This window comes from Calonectris borealis, chromosome 21 (assembly GCF_964195595.1).
Source record: "Calonectris borealis chromosome 21, bCalBor7.hap1.2, whole genome shotgun sequence".
Classification (NCBI taxonomy): Eukaryota; Metazoa; Chordata; class Aves; order Procellariiformes; family Procellariidae; genus Calonectris; species Calonectris borealis.
This window is the reverse complement of record NC_134332.1, coordinates 797,980-811,113: the sequence shown is the minus strand read 5'-3', so window position 1 is coordinate 811,113 and position 13,134 is coordinate 797,980. Positions and strand designations below refer to the sequence as shown.

The window sequence follows — 13,134 nt, the reverse complement described above, 5'->3', positions numbered from 1 at the left end:
AGTTGGTGTCACTTGGGATAGGGTAAAGTACATGGGCTTCTTCAGCTGAAGGTCTGAGCCTTTGTGTTGGGGTACTGAAAGTGGACCAAATGTTTTTAGCTGTGCATTTTAACGTGCTTAAACAGAGTCTATTTTGTTGACATCGGGTCTCATCATGTAAAAGTTTCTATTTCAACTTCTATTTTTAAAAACAATTTAATTCTCATTTGGATACTTACAGAACAAAGTTTCCTTGAACCTGATTACCTATCTTCAGTGATCAGAACGGTCTCAGCTAGTAGAAAAACAACAACAAAGTGAATTTCGACTTTACTGAAAGGGTTATTTTAATACGCTCCTGAAATGCTGGCAGAAAAGCTGAAGCATTCTTCAGGCTCAAGTTGTCTTTGTCAGGTGTGACCTACAGATTTCTTTGGGCGATTGGGTCATCCAGCCACAGAAGAAAACAAATTCTGTGTCTGATATTAAATACCTGAATCAGCAGTACCAGTTATGGAACTGTGCAGATGACAGAAGCAGAAATCCTTAAGAGCTAGGAGAAGCAGGATGCCCTTGGTGCCTTTCACCTTGGTGATAGGGGTGAAGCTGCGGCGCTTTTGATTCTGTAAAGGGCCTGGTTGCCTGGTCCGTACCGGTGGAGTTCAGCAACGTGACCGTACACATCGGCCTCAGACAGGGAGAGGTTCTGGCCCCCACTCAGCGTCTGCTGATACTTCTTAAGTACGCAGAAGTGAGGAACTGGCGGAAGAAAATGTGAGAATGGCGTTTAAACAAGAATCAAACTATTATTACTGTTCTAAAAAGAAAGTTGGATGGCTTCACAACATGTACTATGGCTTTTTAGTATTAACAGTTGGGTTTTTTTTCATGGAAAACTACTTAGGAGAGACAGTTAAAGATTCTTAGGTTTAGAACTTGGGGATTTCCAGAGATGTCTGGACGGGAAAAAAGTATTTATCTTTTTTGCTTTATGATAGTACTCTGCATCTGATGCTTCTTTCCCAAACTGCAGTTCAGTCCACTAGACCTGCTGCTGCTGCTGTTCCTGACAGGCTCAGTACTAACTAGCCAGAAAATAAGGACATGTGTCAGAAGTTCCCCCTGTTATCCTGGACAGTATTAGTTTTCAACTTTGCAGGATTGATAAGCTTGAAAGAAGAAATTGTTAGTTTTCTGGAGTGCTGTTTTGAACGTTGTTTTTAAACTCCTGAATTTCCAGTTCCTTGAAAGTGCCATTAACTTGGTGTAGGGACATGGGCTTGTACCCTGGCTGTGAGAGATCCCCTCTGTTCCTGGGCTTGCGGAGGTGTGGTAGGACAGCCCCCGCCGCTCAGCAGCGGGGTGTGAGAAATGGCTCCGTCCGGGGCAGTGAGTGTTGTCAGGGCTTCTGGGAGCTCCTTACCCTTCCCTCCTCAACACCGAGATGTTTTATGGGAACAAAAACCATTTCTCTTTATCACTGAAAAAATGCATGGAGCTGTTGGCTACAGAAAGTAAAAGTAACTTGGTTGAATTTTTGGAGGAAAAGAAATATTTTATGATGAAACTGTTTCTTGCTTAAATAGGTTTGAACACAAGAACATAAGCCGTGGTTTTGGCAGGACAGGGATCCACCGAGCTCGGTGTCTTCAGTCACCTCTCTGGCTGTGCCTGGAAGTGAAAATGTAGGGAGAGGGTGTAAAAAATCAGAAGGGAGTGAGGGAGTGCACTGCTGTCCTCCCCTCCAGTGTGTGCCCCAACTCCCATCAGTCCGCAACTCCGAGTCCCCCCGTGCCAGGGATTGTATTGTCGTCTTGGTGCTTAACAACCCTTGATATTGAGGTTATAGCCCATCTAACAGATGAGGAAACCATTAAAAGTGTTGCCAATTACTTGCAAAAGGCTAACAATTGTTATATTTTTAGGCTTTTATTAAGTTTTATTTCATTACCTGCCTAGAAAGCAACTTCTTAGTAGTATTTTTAGAATTGCCACTTATGTAAAAATAGGTGCACTTCTCCTTGTCAAGCGGTGGATTGAAAGTATCCAAAAATGACTTCTGTTTGTTTGAGGTGGTGACCCACGTGCGTGTTCAAATGGACGGTGTGAGATGCTCTCCTTGCCACTGCGCAAGGGGAAGGGACGTTTCTGCCCCCTGAGAGTGGGTCACCTCGGGCACTGCGTGAGGATGTTCCCGAAGCTGGGCAACTTCTTGGTTAGGTTTCATTTTTATTTCTTTAGTTGGCACCAGATCTGAAGGGCATCTCCTGCTCCCGTGCCGCGTGCAGTGCCTGGGTGTTGCTGTTCGGGTGTCTGTATGCACCAAGTGGGAGAGGAATGTGAGTGCCCCTTGGGGCTGATGTGGGGTGCGGGAGGGGAGGGTCCTTGTTTGGAGCACCAGGGGTGGAGGAGCGCTGAGCCTTGCCTGCCTTACACGGTGGTGTCTGGTAAGCAGCTCTCCTTCCTCTTCATTGACAAAAAGCACCAAGAAAATCAGAAGAAAATGTTATTGGCTGTTCTGCTCAGACAAGCAAGTCTTTTCTTTTAATGAGAGTGCATTTTGTTTGATCTGTGTTTTTTTGGGGGGGAAATGATGAATTTTAGCCATTATGAAAACAAAACCCATGGTTATTTGTAAGGATTGTTTTATAAGAAGCATATGTGTGCTTTATTATTCTTTTGCTTGAAGTGTGGGGATTGTTTTCAGTGGGGAGGTTGTATTAGAAGAATGTGAACTTCTGACTCACTGAGAAATAGAGCATGTATTAGCAAAATTGTGAGGTTTCCTATTATGTTTTCATAACTCGAATTTCTCAGAATGGAAGGGATCTCTTTTGCCCTTAGTTATTAAAGAATGACTTTTACTGCCATTGAGAAAGAATGGATTCTTTTTCTAGAAAAACTTGTATTGCTTTCAATACACTTTTACTCTACCCACTATTCTTCACTTCCCTTTCTCCTCTCCAGCATGGCAGTTTCTCTTTCTCAGTGTTCCGCCTGTGCAACTCATTCCCCAGCCATATTTCTGTTTGATTTCTAAATTCTGACATTTCAGTAATGATGTAGTCGGCAGTATAGACCAAGGTATGGCTTAACATAGTGATCCCAGGAGGGGCTGGGCTCAGCTAGTGCCATCTGAGGAATTCCAGCTTTTCTCTGGAAGAATCAAATGAGAAACTTGAAATCAGCATTGAATGCATAGCTGGATGCTTTGTGATAAGCTTTTGAAAGGATGTTGGAGAAAATACAATTAGTAGAGCTAACCCTGTGATACGGTATTGCATTCTGTCACATTAATACGGTAGGTCAAAACCAGAGACTACCATTCAGGAATTGCTGGCCTGTTCCTTGCTATCCTACATGCAAGGTACATCATGGAATTAGGTGTTTCTCTTAAATCAGGTCAGTCTGAAAGATGGCAAAGAACCACCGGAAGATAAGCTGCTAGATGCTGACCACCCCCCTGAAGTGAAGCAAAATCTTCCCTGCTGAGTGAAGCAGCTGTCTCATTTGGATTGAAATGAAGCTTCCCCCCCTGCTTTTGATGCAGGGAGAGAACGGGGAATTGTTTTGGGTTGACCTGACTTTTTTGTCTGGTCTATGAACCAAAACATAAACTGGTTCTACAGTTCGAATCATTGTCTGGACCACATCGTGGCAGTGGATTAGGTGATGTGAACACCTCTATTCCAGTAACGATTCCAGTCGTGGGGTACTTCATCTGCTGTAGAGAGACTGCAGGGGAAACCCGGCCATGGCCTGCAGATCTCCTCTCCTCTGGCAAGCGGGAGTAGGTGGCTGTCACGTCAGGGCATCAAGGGCTGGAAGAAACGTGTCAGAACAGCCACAGCTGGTCGACGAATGGAGAAATAAGGAACCATTCATTAAATGAGGATTCTGGCTACTGAAAATGAGCTGATGTTCATAATCAGGTGATTACAAGTCAGGAACTTACTGAGTTTTGGGGTCTTTTCCTCCCTTTTTTTTTCCTCCTGTCTGATGCAGATGTTCCACTGACTGTGTTAGCGCAGAAGGTAAATCTGAATGTATCGATGAAGAACTGGAGGAACAAGTAATGAACGCTTTTCCTTTGGTGAACCTAGACTCACAGACCTCCCAAAAGGCTAAATCTTTAATGTTAAAATTATAGGGGAGGTGTGTGGTGTATGGAGTTTTTAAGACTGTGGTAGCTGCATGTGGTTACTTCCTTTCTGAGATCTGAAGCGTTCTGTGCGGTGGAGTTCAAAGCTCTGTCGATTAGAAAGCTGTAGCTAAAGTTGGAAACCGAGCCAAAGGCTGGAGTGAGCCAGACATACCTTATAAAGAAGGACCCTCTCCGTCTTGTTGCTTCATTTCCTCGTTGTTTGAATTCAGCTAAACCCACATAGTTATAGGTTTAAAAAGCATATTTGTCTTTGGCGGGAGACGCAGTTGAGGAATCGTAGCTGGGCATGGTGAGTGAATTTTGGAGCACTAGAAATGGTGCTAAAGCAGAGCAATTTATTGCTTCTGAAATGAAATAGTTTTGTGACATCTGATCCTCTTGTAAATTTTGCACTGGAGGATTCAGTGGTGGGATGTAATTAACATTTAAATTGATCAGGCTCTTACGGCAGCATTCCTCTGCCTGTCTGCAGACACTGGTACAGGAGACATTTCCCTGCGAGCTAATAGCTCTGGGGCGCTTTATTCTTAGTGGGAGTCTCATCACGGCAGTCGGCGGAGACTGGGATGAATCACCGAGTGGTTACTCCTTAGTCACAGTGTTCTTGGAAGTGAATTGTTCCCATATCTGTTTTTCCTAAGACACACGCTCTGCCATGAGAAAGTATTAAAGAGCCTTTGACCTTCTTGGTGCAGGTGCATCTGAAATAGAAGTGGGCACTCAAAATCCTCCCCATCCCCAAGATGGTGCTCCTTTACATTTAAAAGTAACGTGCAGGGGTGGAGAAGGATGCATTGGAAGTTCATCCTGGTCATGGTGTTATTGGAAGGGGAGTGATATTCCTGAAAAAATCAATCTCCCTTAAGACAACTGTAGACAATTTAACTGGTAATAACAAGGTATCTAAGAGCGGTAGACCCCCTCGGTTCAGGTGAACTTGCAGATCTGATCAGAAGGTGATGTGGACACTCGGATAATTGATGCGCAGGGTGCAATGCCTGCACAGGTCCACGTTCGCTTCCCCATCCCTGAGTACATTTGTTGAGCGCTAATTTGGGGAGAAGTGCTGTGGGCATCGGGCCCTGGGTGCTCCAGGAGCATCCACAGACACTCACTCACGTGTGACAAGGCTGAGCTGGCCCCGCAGCCACGGCTTAGGGGTGGACCCAGACCTCACTGAAGCAACGTGTGTTTTGGGGCACGGAGGTGTGGGGAGAATACAGGGCAAACACGGTGGTTGCCAAAGGGTTGCTAAAGCCCTTGCGTTGGTACTGGTTTTCTTACCATGGTTTCTCAGTAGTTTGGAGCTCTGCCTTCCTGGCTGCTTGCTAAGTTGGTTTTTTGATTCTTTATGGGGAAAACTACATTTTCATTTACCTCTGCACTCCCAGTTATAACTTATTTGGTACAGTGCCGTGTCTATTAAGCAAAACCCTTTGTGACTTTTATATTCGGAAAGTGAATTGAATGAGAACAGGGGAGAACTGACCTTGGATTTGCAGAAAACGGTGGCTGTCTCAGCCGTACTCCTGTATCAGCGTGGATGCAAAGCAAGCAGAGGTTGCATTTCATTGTGGGTGAAGTAGGAAATATGATCCTTGGCACTGTTTGGAAAAATACAGACAAATTACAGCAATGCCACTAAACGTCATTTAGAACACGTGTTCTCAATAAGAAATGGCGAATGGATTGGTGCAAGGGGGATGGAGCAGCAATACCATCAGACCCACTCCTCAGGATATTGCATCTATCAAGTTCTGACTGGCTAAAAAAAATGCGTCCCGCCTCTGTCTTTTGCAGCTTCTGATGCACTAATTACCCTTCGCTCTTCCCTCCCTCTGAAACCACAGAAGAAAGCTACACTAGCCTTGCTGCAAGATTGTATTTTAACTGATACACCTACGATGGAAACGTGACAGTTACTCCAAAAGAAATAGTAATAAGCAAGAAGTTGCCCGAAGTTGCCCAAAGTTCCCAGCTCTGGGGAACGTGCTTCGCAGGGATGCTCTGGGTGGTCTCTCACCCTCTGAATTTCTAATAGTTTTCAAAGAGATTTCCCCGTTTCATTCCTAGGTTTGTCAGAGGCCTCATCTCCGGCGCGCGTTGCTGTCAGCGTGAAGGGGAGTCTTCAGCACGAGGGATGTTGAGGCAGGACCAAACACTTGCAATAGCATAATCCTGACTGTTTTTTAAAAACGTGATTAACCTGTATCATATCTGTTTTGATTGTTGACCGTTAAGTCTAGTATGTATGACACCTTTACCCACTCCGTGGTTATGTAGCATGTCAGGTATCTCTCCCCAGACCCTGGGATAAATCCAGGCAAGAAGAAATTACTGAAAAAGCCTCTACAAAGCAAAAGGAGAATGGCACTGCCATGCCCTGCTGGCTAATACCCACATATTCACCTATACATGCTTTTTTGGAAGTCTTTCTACTTCTTTTAAAATAATATAGCATTTTACCTTTTGTTTCTTTATTGTATCTACTTCCTCTTTTTTTTTTAATTACAACGCAGAATTTTACAATGTGTATTGCATAATACCTGTATGTTCTAAAATTGTTTTTGTGTCTTTTAAATGTAATTTCACATTGTTAGGAGAAATTCCATAGGGAATCATTTTCTCAAGCTCAAAAATACTTAAACAAGACTGGAAGGTTTATTTATGTTACGTGTGCTCATTAAAAATAGGCACAGCAAGAAAACCCAGAAGGTGTAAAAATCTGTGAGTTTCTATGGAGGAATTTTGTATCTTTTTAATTAAATCAGCTTGTTCTTAGAGATTCAAAGTTTGTCACTAGAAAATGTACCTTTCATTTTTTGCATCATTTTTCTGTTCCCTATTGGCCTTCTCTTCTACAAAATTAGCACACACTTGGTGTTAACTACAGACACTTTTCTGAAAAAAATTGAGACAAAGTATGTTTTGATAAGAGACTTTGATTAATTCTTAATCCACATAGCATACTATTTGTTGGTTTTCAGATGTAACTTAAATTACAGAGTGTTGGGTGTACCCATCACGCTGCTGAAACAGGAGTTGGCTTAAATAACTCTGCTCCCACCCGCCCCCAGTTTATGCATTGCCTATACATTTACATATTTTTGATTTTAAGTGCAAATGGGCTAGCTGTGCTTATGGTGACATAGAAATATCTAGAACCTTTATTTTCCTTTCAGAAAAATATCTCAGGCTTGTTGGGATTAACAGGGGTTTTCACAGCGGACAGATTTCAGGGATTTATTGGGGCAGAAGGCACACAAAACAACAGGTAATAGTAAACATTCATTGATTGTTTACTGGGTGGGTTGGATTTGTTATATATTCCGTTAAACATTTATTAAAATCCTGTTACTTTGCAAGGCAGAAGTATAAGCTGTCTGCCTAAAGAGGACTTAACCATTAGCATTACGTTCTTGACCTTTTCTGTCCATGAATTTCAGCTGTAATTGACTGCTTGGAGGATGTGATCCTACATTTCAGTCACATTAGCCTCCTTTGGGTTTGGGATTTTTTTTTTTTTTGCATTCTCTATCTTTTAATTAGTTGACTGTAATTCTTCCAGGTCTCGGGCCATGGGGCATTTAATGGCTTTTGACACAAAGAAAAAGCGTTGAGAGATTTTTTCATTGGTAACTCCCTCCTCTGGGGTTGGATGGCTCACTTTCCCCATGCAAGACACACAAGGAACCTCAGTCAGAAAGTGGGTTTCTCTTGCCAGAGTGTTTTAGCAGAACCAGTGAATAATGCAGCAGAATTTTGCAAGGACGCTATAGCAAAACCACTGCTTTACCTCACCAGCCCGCGGGCACCGCTTTTGTTGTGATCACAGCAGGTTTTGAGTGATGTATGCACAAAGGAAAAAGAGAGAATGAACAGAAAGTAGTTTATGGCTTTCCTCAAAGGCACTTTTCTAACTCAAAAATATAAGCCTTGTGGTTTATATGGTTTTGAAATGTAACCACAGATATTGAGAACTGGAAAAGATTTCATTTACCATCTCCTCCAATTTTCGTACCAGATTCAGGGCGGAGGAAATTTATTTTCAGAATGAAAAAAGTTGAAAGGAAATATCTTAATGTCAAAATTCTTAAAACAGGAACATACTATTTGGAGAAACTGTCAGATGAAGAAATCGAGGTTTTGTGTCTTGATGGAGTGGGTGCAGATGTGTCTTTCTGAGATCTCCACCGAAGTGCTATCTATAACCTTGCTTTGGTGAAGCTTTGCCAGATATTTTATGGTCTGCAACCCCCTTTTTTGGAGCTGTGAAGGATCAGTGTCAGACTGAGCACTTTCTCTTCGAGCTTGGTCTAGGAACTGAATGGGATCAGCTGCCTGGGGCACGACTCAGCCTGTCGCGAATGAGCGGTTTAGAGGCCGCTTAAAGAATCACCGTCAAAGGTATTAGCAGAAAGTGATTTTAATAGAGATTGATAAAAGTGCAACTTAACAGATGGCAAGGTTCACTCTATCACTTACTAGAGGGATGAAGTATACAAAGTCAAATCACGTTATAATTGAGCTAGAATGATTTGTACAGAGACCAAGGACGAAAAGGGTAAGGGAGACCCTCCCGTTGAGTCACGAGGTTCAGAGAAGACCCGGCTGGATCCAATCTTAGTCTCAGACTTGGACAACGGTTTATGTCTAATGCAAAAAGGGTAAGGGAGACCCTCCCATTGAGTCATGAGGTTCAGAGAAGACCCGGCTGGATCCAATCTTAGTCTCAGACTTGGACAACGGTTTATGTCTAATGCAAAAAGGGTAAGGGAGACCCTCCCGTTGAGTCATGAGGTTCAGAGAAGACCCGGCTGGATCTACCCCTAGTCTCAGACCTGGTCAATGGTTTATGTCTAAGGGATTGTCTTGTGTTTTGCAGCAGTGCAAGGTTTATTCACAGTTTTAAGGTAGATCATAAAATTTAAGAGCACTTGATCATTAACTAATCATGAACAAATTTTAGCAGCACTTAATCATTAACTAATTTAGCATTTATGAATGTTAGTAGAGTCTACTACAAGCATGGCTTAATTACAAATTATGCTTACTGTTAGTTCACACACATAAACACAGACAGAAATATATATATATAAATGTACAAACAGAAATACATATATAAATGTACAAAAGGTACCTGTTAAAAATTCCCCTCGAGTTCAGTGAAGAAATATCCATGTGAAGTGTCTCAGCGTTTCTCTCAACGGGTGAGGATTGAGCCTCGAGGAGCGAGGGTTTCAGCCCAGGTCCTGTTGTCAGTTTTTGGCGACAGTCCTCCGAATATCGCGGATTTGAGAGCTCTGAGAGGCGTCCCCCCCTCAGAGGGAGGTGCTGGGCGCAGCTCTCCTGCGCTCCAGGAGAGCTCAGAGGGTCTCGCTCAGGACCACCGTTTGTAGGCTTTAGTCATCCGCAAATTTGCATCCTGGCCACGCTCCCAGGTGTAGTTACTAAAACTTCTCAAGGTTTCAGCGTTGTTCACTCGAGCTGCGCCCCAGGTAAGGGTATCGGGAGGGCGCCTGGGCCGGGCAGAGGCCGTGCCTGGCCTCAGCTGTGCAGGGGTTCTGATACGGTCAAGGAGCGCGCAGCCGCCAGACCCAGTGCACCACGGCCGAGGTTTCACGGGAATGTCCGAGATCAGCAAGGGGCCCAGGAGCGGGGGCGGGTGAGGGTGCCACACAGCCTCTCCAGCTTGGGAGCACGGTAGACCTGGCCATCCTTGGCTGCTCACAGCTGGAAGCAGAGCGTGCTGATGCTCTCCTACTTGCCACACTGGTTTTTTACACGGTTTTACATGGCCTCATCCTTGTTCTGTTCGGTTTGCTCATTGAATGACCCTTGCTAATAGCTGGATATCTCTTCAGTATGTAAGAGTCTCTGCAGAATTTAACTTTTCTTTAGAAGTGGAGATTCTGGGTGTTCTTGGTGTGACGTATGAAGGCGTTTTTCTGGCCTCTGTGACCTATCCTTGCTTTTGCAGGCACTGTTCTGTCACTGTTTTAATGTGTGTATCTCAGTAATTGCTGCTTCTTGCTCTTACTACTGTGGCTGAAGGTCGCTCCAGAATTTTCCTGTTCTTGTCCTCTGAGTTGAGCCCAGATGCATTTGTGGTTCAGTTATGACCATTTGGTTTTCAGTTGCTTTGCTTTGTTCTTCCTTCCCTTGTATTTCTTCCTCTCTCCCTTTTGTGTTGAGCAATCATCTGCTCTCCAGATTTGTTCTGGAAGGTTTATGAAACTCCTTGTAAGGTCCTGTCCTTTTTCCTCGGATATCCTGGCATTAGTTTCTTGCTGCTTCTCTGGTTCCTTCTCAGATATGGATGAGCAGGATCCTATCTGGTATTCCAATGGGAACATAACAGTACCGTTATTGCTTCATTATCCGTGCCAAAGACAGTAATTTTCACTCTTTAGGGGTGCCAGGAGAACCAAGAAGAGGCCAGTCCCCCAAGGAGGTCCTGCAGGAGGAAGAATAGAGGAGTTCTTTATTTCTTTCAGTAGCCAAAATGATGTGGACCTTCACATCTACATCTTCTGTCCTGGCTGCAACAGTCCAGCATGAACCGCAGTGGCTTTCCCCTCTGGTGGAACTAGGCAAACGCGTAATGTTGCTTTGCGCTCTTGTTTATGTTTGTTCTAGAAGTATCTGCATGCGTCAGTTATTTTGTTAGGTTTAGCCTCTGACTACATCTCACCCTTAGGTACCTCCAAGGCTTTACGAGGTAGGGAAGGAGACAGCACTGTTCTGACACCAGCGTACCGTGGTTAATATTTCAGTGTTTTCTCTCCTTGTTCAATCCCTGTTCTGGAGAATTGCGTGGGATTTGCCTCTTTCTTATGCACAGACTGAATGGAGAGCAAAACCTTTTGGTCAGGTCATGCCAGAAGATGGGTGGTTGCCCTCCCTGTGGTTGACCTTCTCCTGCCCCAGCGGTTCGGCACTGGCCTCCACTGCCAGCCGGGCTGGCCTGGCTGCCCGGCGCCGGGGCTCGGCAGCGTCCCGAGACATTTCACAGAAACAACCACCTTATGGGTGCGTTCACTGCCAGGGCTTGGGAGCGGGAAGGTCGTTTCCTACTTACCGTGCTTGCACAGTGGCATGCTGGCAACATGCTGAGTCGGTTAAAATTCACTGGAGAGACGGTTTTCATGCATCCATATATTGAAAAAACGGTGAGATCAGATTTCAGTTACAGGGAGGTAAGGTAGGAAAAAGTCACGTAAGAAAAGGGTTTGTTTTGTTGATTGAGGTTTAGAAAGCTTTTTAACAAGTTGAATTATTGGCTGTATCTGAAGTGAAACACTGCTTTCCTAACTGCTCTCATTTCCTGTATCATTCCGGCTTGTTCACTGCATTAATTACAGTTCAGATTTACAGTGTATTCGGTTACACACTGGATTGCATTCTAATTTTTTTTTCCTGTGTGTGTATAAATTTCTTTGGGAGTCAGGCCAAGAGGAGAGTGTGTATGTATGCATGCACACACACATGGGCTGAATTTGACTGTTAGTTGCTAATTTTGTGGGGAGTAGGGATCTGGATTTTCTTCTTTTTGTTGTAAAAAGAGACTTTTCTTTTTCCAAAGGAGAAGCAGTAGCTGAGAACAGCCAGTGTTTGGAGAGTTCAAGATTTCAGAACAACCAGAGATGAGAGAAAATATTATCTTATGAATTGTAAATGTGGCATTTTTAAGTTGGCTGGTGTTTCCCAGAGGTTAGGGGATAATGGGAATACTATCATTCTCTTGGCTCGACCAGTAATCAGCTTGCTACTTAAAATATTTTATAAATTTAGTGCTTCAGGGTTTGTTGGATGAGGTAGAGCTTTTCACAGTTGAAGTAGCTTTTTGTGACCTGAAATATGAAGTGAGATGGGATACTAAGCAAGGAATCTAGCATTTGGAAATGGGCTATTTAGGAACTGTAGAACGCAGAAGGTGATTGAAAGGATGTTTCCTTTTCAGTTTAACATTTTTCTTTTGGCTTTATGAAAACATAAAGGGAGGTGCACTAAATATATGAGCGTTTTTGGAGAACTCATTCAGATTTTTAAATTCATTCTTCACATTTAAACTGTTGATGCAGTAGATTATTTTCATTCAGAATATTCTGAGTCATGGTTTCGTAAGTAAATGATTGCGAATTAAGTAGACCCAGATATCAGAAATGTTACTGCTTTTAAAATGAAATATTCCTAAACATGTGGTTCAGAAATACTGGTATGATGAATAATACTGGTATGATGAGTGATAATAGATACAAAATAACAACTGAATGCAAGTTCTCCAATAACTAGGTGAAAAGTGAAAGAGAAAAATTCCAAATAACCTTCTTTTGAAATAATTGATCACTCCTTTTTTTAGCTTTGCCACTAATCACAGCAGCATTTCATCTTCCTCTTCCTCAAGCACCATCTTGCCCGAATCACGTCAGAGCCCAGCCTGCTTCCAGCCCCCGGCTCGGCTCTGCTCGGCTCTCCGGCACACAAAGGCTGCCCTGCGCTCGCCAGGCAACGAGAGGCTGATCTTCCCTTGAATTTACCCACTCGCGTCTTCCATCCACAGGTTGCGATGAGGTTAACACTTTAGAGCCATTGCATTAAAAATTACTGTGTTGATAATCCTTTCCAACCTGTGCAAGATGCTTACTCTTCTAGGACCATTTTATTTTAGTATTAAAAAGGGGGAGTAGTGGGGGGACCGGTGGGGATGTGTTGGATGCACAGCAGCAGCATGATTTAGTTGTAAATGCACCAATACAGCTTTTCAGTATTTGAGCCCATGTGGGTGTTTAGTTAAAGCCATGCATGGATGATGTCTGTTATTTTGTTAGGATTTCAGAGTGGGGGATTTTAGCACTTTAATCCTGACTGACAGTTGGAAGGTTGGTGGTTTCAAACACAGTGGCACGGAGTAGCTGATTTCTCTTCGCTGAAACAATGCACCAGTGTGTCTAGGCTGCCTGTACAGAGCCAATAAATCTGTTTTGTTT

At 43.5% G+C, this 13,134-nt stretch overlaps 1 protein-coding gene across 5 annotated transcripts in view; it reads left to right on the top strand.

Annotated features, from left to right (window-relative positions):
• Positions 1-13,134, top strand: part of EXD3 (exonuclease 3'-5' domain containing 3) — a 295,665-nt gene that overhangs the window by 82,468 nt on the left and 200,063 nt on the right. The window lies entirely within an intron of this gene.